General features: G+C 25.8%; 1 protein-coding gene across 4 annotated transcripts in view; it reads left to right on the top strand.

Moving 5' to 3' along the window:
• Positions 1 to 6,468: 6,468 nt before the first annotated feature.
• Positions 6,469 to 6,814, top strand: part of LOC117180759 (slowpoke-binding protein) — a 24,466-nt gene continuing 24,120 nt past the window's right edge. For 3 of the 4 annotated variants that reach the window (XM_033373252.1, XM_033373250.1, XM_033373251.1), the window contains exon 1: positions 6,470 to 6,721. The gene's annotated coding sequence lies outside the window, so the exon portion shown is untranslated. Of the gene's footprint in view, positions 6,722 to 6,814 lie in introns of all 4 variants that reach the window. The other variant, XM_033373253.1, reaches the window with a different exon arrangement.

Genomic DNA, 6,814 nt, shown 5'->3' with positions numbered 1-6,814 from the left:
TAAAGTCTTGTAGTTTCTTCTTTTGAGAGTGTATGAGGTAGAAAAGATTATTTTTATTGGCTTAAGTGCAATAGGATCATTGCAAAATTTTCTTTTTAATTTTAAACCAAAATATATAACCATTTTGACTATAAGGAAAGGATTTTTTTTTTAAAATCGAATCTATATTTGTTTTTTAATTTCACAAGCATCATCATTTGCGCACTATGCGCGCGTCTAGTTTTATCAGTTTGAGGGGGAAAATAATTCCTAATACAAAATAAAAATTTTGAATAGCTACATATGTTTTATATTTATAAGTTTATTTGTTTATATAGACAAAATTCGAAAAGATTGATGAAAATTTCAGGTGTCAAATCAAAATTTAACCAAAAGAGTTAATCATCAAACCAATAGTTGAAATAAAAAAAAAATCTCAAAAAAAATTGTATGTGAAACCGAAAAAGATGGAATATTTTCAAAAAATAGGTGAATTTTTTACAGCATAGTTTAACTTTTCAAATCGAAAATATAAATAAAAAGTAAGTTATTTTCCAACTTTAACCAAGCAAGTGAATTTTTAATAAATTAGTTCAACTTTAAACCTAGTAGTAAATTATAATTTGAAATCATAAAAAAGTTCTAAACAAAATAGTTGTTTTTTCAACCAAGAAAGATTAAATAGCTTCCAAAGTAGTTGAATTTTTTGCAACGTAGTTTAAGATTTCTATTTTTATTTGCTTAAGTTTATATAAACATCATTTTATTAGGTTTCTCGAAAATATTAAAAAAGATTTTTCATATTTTCAGATATGTCGAAAAAGTATCTAAAAAAATTCAAAACAATTTTTTTCTTGTATTTCACTATTTCACAAAACTTTAGGCATAATTTGAGAGTATATCTAGTACTGTTTCACACTTGGAAAAAAATGTATAAATGTATTATTAGTTTTCGGATATCCTTAAAAGTTTAAAAATATTTCTATTATCTTGAAAACTTCTAAAATTCCGAAATGTATTTGAAACTGATACCAATTATTCCTAGTATTGTCTTAAAATCTTCCGGATTTGTTTTTGACTGTCCTGAAAATCCTTTGTAATTTATAAAAATATTTAAAAATATTGTCTTAAAATAAAGTTGGTTAAACAGAAAATCATTTTAAATGTTCCCAAAAATCTTAGAATATTTTTTTATTCTCCTGACAGCTTTAAAAATTCTTAAAATTTAGTTTTAAAATTGATAAAATCTTTTTAAGTTTAATATTATTTTGTATTTTTTGAAAACATATAACAACATTTCTTAAAACTATTCCAATTTATTCTAAAATTTTGTAATCTTGTAAAATTACAAAAAATTAATTCAAATTCTCTTTTATATTTTACATTTTTTTTCGAGATTTTAGTAAATCATTCGAAGTGTTTCAAAACGTGTTTAAATATTTTTTTTAAATTAAGTTTTCAAACTAAAAAATCGTTAAAAATTTTCCCTGCAAAAATTAAAAAATGATTTAAAAGCGCGCTAGATTCTTTTTCCAGATATTTCGGAATCTTTCAAGCTTAAAATTAATGCTTAAAAATGCAATTTTTGTAAATCATGCAACGACTCTATTGGCGGAAGTCAGTATGTAATTCGCATTCAACGAGGCTCTTGATAAACCACGCTACTTGTAGACTCTTGACTCGGATTTATTCCGGCTTTTCCCGTTGCAATTCGCGTTTCCACACTTTTGAATTTAAAATTGATGGGATTCGAAAAGTATTAACGTGAAAGGCTTTTAAAATGCAGGGTTTTTAATTTAATTGGATTATATGTATTCTTATATCAGGAATCCCAGTGTTTCCCCTGTCTCGCTGCGTTTCCGTCTTTTTCCCTATTCCCTTTGCTCCTTATTTAAAAAACTTTCTTTTTTCTATTTAAAAATAGGATGTTTAAAAATGCAATATTTGAATTACGCTAAAATTATTCTATTTAAAATTAGAATATGCTGCCGTTTTTAGTAAAAGATATTTTTTATTTTATAGAATAATTTATTATTATTAATATAACTTTTTGAAATTAAACTGTACAATTTTATTAATTAGTTTTTATTATAAATTAAAAATCTCGTGTTTCGTGTAAGAGAAATGATTCTTGATTATGAGAATGATTTTAAATGCAAAAAATGGTTGATTTATTAAACTATATTTTTTTATGATTTATTTATATCACAGTAAATAGTTTTCTGACGTTCTAAGTATATCCAATTTAAAACAATTCGTTAATGGCACAAATCATTAAAAAATCATAGTGAGCTTCTTTTTAAAAGATTGTTTCTCCTTTTCTGATGGTAAAAATAATTTATCATATAATTTATTTTTACATTTTGATTCAGAATTCAACTCATTTGGTTAAAATTTAAATTATTTTGTTGAAGATTCAACTATTTTGTTAAAAAGGCATATGTTTTTGTTGAAAATTCAGGTACTTGGGAAAAGTTGAACTTCTTATAAGAAATTAATTTTTTTTATTGTAGATTGATCTCTTTGATTAAAAATTTAACTATATTATTTAAAATTAAGTTTTTTGTTAAAAACCTAAGTTTTCGAGTTGAAAATTCTATTTGAAATTATTGATCTTTAATAGTTCAAAATTCCACTATCTGACTGAAAATTGATCTTTTTGGTAGAAACGTAATCCTTTGGGTTGAAAATTTATGTTTTTAATAGAAAATTAATATTTTCAGTTTGAAAGTTCAACTGGTTTGTAGAAAATTCGCCTTTTCTGCTTAAAAATTCAAGAATTTGGTTGATTGTTCTTCTTTCTTGACTGAACAATCTTTCTTGTTTAAAAATTCAACTCTTTTGTTGGAAATTAGTATTTTTTGTATGAACGTTTATTTATGTAAGGGTAAAACATTCTATTTTTTGTTAAAAATTCCACCAATTTGTTGTGAATGCAACTTTTTTTTGCAAATTTTTTTTTAATCCTTTTTTTGTGGAAAATTAATATTCTTGGTTGAAAGTTCATCTTTTTGGTTATAAAATTAGTCTAGTTGATTAAAATGATTTCTTTAGGTTGAATATGCATCTTTTATGTTAGAAAACTAATTCTTCTTGATTGAAAATTAACTTTTTGTTGAAAATTTAACTTTTTTCTAAAAAATTCGTCTTTTTGTTTTGAAAATTCAACTGTTTAGGTGTGACTTTTAGTTTTTTTTTAATTTGATCATTTGTTTGGAAATGCATCATTGTAGGTTGAAAATTCAACTATTCCGTTTAAAGTTGAACTATTTTGTTAACAAATCCTAATTAATTTGTTGAAAAATCAACCACTTTACAGAAGTAATCTTTTCTGGTAAATATTTTAACTGTTTTTTTAAATCTATCCTTTTGAATTCATTATTTTATTATGGACAGGTAATTAAAATTAAATTTTGAGTTTAAAATTATCCTTTCTCAAAAATTCGTCTTTTTGCCTTGAAAATGTTACTTAGTCGGTTAAAAGTTCAACTATATTGCAGAAAATTCGTTTCTTCTGCTTGAAAGTTCAAGTATTTGATTATTAAGCAAGGCGTGAAGCGACCTTGAAAACCTAGAATTCTTCATGATGTTTTTTTAGCCTTGAAACCTTGGAAATCTCCTTAAATTTTGCACAAGCACCTTGAATTAATTTTTTTTCTTTCGAAACAGTTATTTTGTTGAATTGCGAAAAGTAATTTAAATATTTTGTTCTATTATTAAATAAACATCTCGTTAAAGGAAATTTTACTACTGAAAAGTTTTTTATTTATCAATATATAATTTGTCTTTTACTCATCAGAGAATAAACAACGAGATTTCCAAAGATTTTGAAACATTTAAACGACTTCCTATATTTTAAAGATTTTAAAAAAGCTATACCAGATTTCATAAAAATTTCATAAAGATTTCATAAGAATAAACGAATTCCAAAGATTTAATAAAACAGTACACCAGATTTTGAAACATTTACACGATTTCAAAGATTTTGAAAAAGGATTACAGTACACTAGATTTCAACGATTTTAAAACATTTCAAAGATTTGAAAAAGGTATACCAGATTTGTAATATTTCAAACGGTTTTACACAAATTGCAAACATTTTAATAATTTCAAATGAATACAAAAGATTTCACAAAGATTTCATAAAAATTATCAGATTAAAAAAATTTATACAAATTTCAGAGATTTCAAGGATTTCAAATATTTTACGAAAATTTAAGAAGTTCCAGAAGATTTCACAAAGACTTGAAGTGCTTCAAAAGATTACAAAGAATTCACAAAGATTTTACAAAGATTTCAAATATTTTAAGGATTTCAAAGACGACTTATGCCCGGAAAAAATTAAGAATTTTTTCATTTAAAGTTCTGCTTTCTTCAAAAATGTTTGGCCAATAAAAAATTAAATGGCTCATTTTTTACATCTATAACAAACGGTTATTTCATTATTTAATTAAAAAAAAAAAAAATTGGAAAAACTTGACTTCTTTATTTAGAAAACCTGGAAAAGACCTTGGTTAAAAATTAATTCTTTTTTTTTAAACTGAACTATTTTGTTGAAAATTCGTGTTTTTTTATTGAAAATTTAAGGCTTTTCATATTGAATTCAATATGATACCAAGATTAATTTAATTTAAAAGAATTATTATATATTATAAAGGTAACAAAATCATAATATAAAAATAAAAAATTTAATTTATGATTTTCATTTTGATTCTCGGGATCAGGAAGAGATCATCGTGATTTCTTTGCTGTTCCTGTCTTCTCGAATATTTTTTAAATATTATTTATTATTTTTTGCCTTGATGAGGGTGCTGTATGAGTGCCGAAACTTTGATGATTATTTTTTATAACGTTTTTTTTTATTTTGGTTTGATAATAATCAAAATAAAGACGAAAGAAATAAAAAGAGAAGGAAGGGGGTTTGGTTTGGTTGCCTTCTCGTGTTTCTTTCCTCTTTTTTATTTTTGTCCAAAAAAGTAGTTTTTTCTTTTATGTTTTATGAAAATTTGTATCATTTTTCAAATTTCAATAGAAACATTTTATGGTGGTTGTCCAAATTTTGTCGTTGTATTCTTGGTTTTACTTTCATTCATTTGATTATTGTACGTTAAATAGGATTTTAAATTTTATTTTAATCTCATTTAAATTTCTTTAATTTTTATATGACAATTTAAAAACGAGGGAGAAAAAAGGACACATCTAAACCATCTTTCTCTCGTTTCTTTATTATTTATTCGTTTTTGTTTTACTACAAGGATCCAACATGTTTCGAGGGCTTCCTCTTTAGGGAAATTTTAATAGAAAAATAATATGGAATAATTGTATGTTACGCTGGCATTATATAAAAACTTAAAAAGCAGAATTGAATTTGACGTTTATTACTAAGGAATTGTTACTACCATTTACATTTTTATCTTCAATATTTCTGAGAATTGATTGTAATTTTTTTTTAATTTTAATTAATATCTTAATAAAAGTTGTGGTTTTTTTTAAATAAGCGGGTGTATTCAGAAGAAGAAAAATTTGAAATTGTGTTCAGTGCGCTTGAAATTAACTGTTAGAACGATGAATTTTCACCTTTTACTGGATTTCAGAAAAGAAAAAAATACAAAAAAAAAACAGTTTTTATGATAAATTTAAATTAAATTAAATTTTAATTTTATGAGATTTTTCAAACCAATTAACTATCAAAGGAACTCACAAGATTGTTTTATTGAGATATTAATTAAAAATTAAATAATTTACAATTAATTCTCAGAAATATTAAAGATAAAAATGTAAATAGCGGTAATACTTCCTTGATAATAAACTTCAATATTAATTCTGCTTTTTATATAATATTAGCATGAGATACAAATATTCCATATTAGTTTCCTATTAAAATTTCGCTGAAGAGAACGGCTAAAGGCCTCGAAACATGTTGGATCCTTGTAGTATAAAAAAGACGGACAAATAATAAAGAAGCGGGAGAGAGGTGTTTTGGATGTTCCCCCTCTTTTTTCAATTTTCATATATATGTCTCTAATGAGCCGCTTTCCAGTCTTATTTGAAAACATATTTCTCTCATTGTAACATTTTGTGCAAGTATTTCTCACAAAATGATTTTCTTGAGTATTTTTTTAAACAGTTTTTTAAAGATAATTCTTTTCAAAGATCCTTGTGAAATTTTGTTGCACAATTTTTTTTAAAGTTTATGTTGGTTTAAAAAATATTTTTTCAAGTAATAAAGATTTATAAACTATCAATCAAATCGGGTTTTCCGAATAACGCTCTTCGAAGTGAATACTGATGACCCCGTCGGTATGCAATTCACCCAACTCCCCTTCAGACGGGACTGAGTTATAGGGTGGATTTGTACCTATCTACCTATTCTATAACTATATCTACGGATGAAGTTGGTCCCGGTCACGGCGCAGCCACCAAACACTCTACCTGCCTTCACGAATCTGTGTCACGCCGGGTATCGGGGTGAAACCCGCGCATTCCGCATTCCGGCGACCCGCGAGACCCGCGGCCAGTGCATTTCCACCCTCGCGGAGAGAGTTCAACGTCATTGAATAGTGAATACTCTCCATGAGACCCTAAATATCCGCTTTTTTCGAATCCTTGTTTCGAACCCGACAATCATCGATTCCTGGTGGCGAAGCGAAGATGAATCCTGATGTCGAGATGCAATTCTTCCAGGGAAGCATCCTCTAGATTTTCGTCTATGCGGATCTAATAGCATTTATAATAAACTGAGGTACATAACTGAAAAATATATATTACTGGGTATCCTACATTACTTTGCAGTGACTTTGAAACTGGAAATTACTTAATTGTACATTTTTGTTTT

Source organism: Belonocnema kinseyi, chromosome 9 (genome assembly GCF_010883055.1).
Source record: "Belonocnema kinseyi isolate 2016_QV_RU_SX_M_011 chromosome 9, B_treatae_v1, whole genome shotgun sequence".
NCBI classification, from domain to species: domain Eukaryota; kingdom Metazoa; phylum Arthropoda; class Insecta; order Hymenoptera; family Cynipidae; genus Belonocnema; species Belonocnema kinseyi.
The sequence above is the reverse complement of the archived record's forward strand: the minus strand, read 5'-3'. Positions and strand labels throughout refer to the sequence as shown.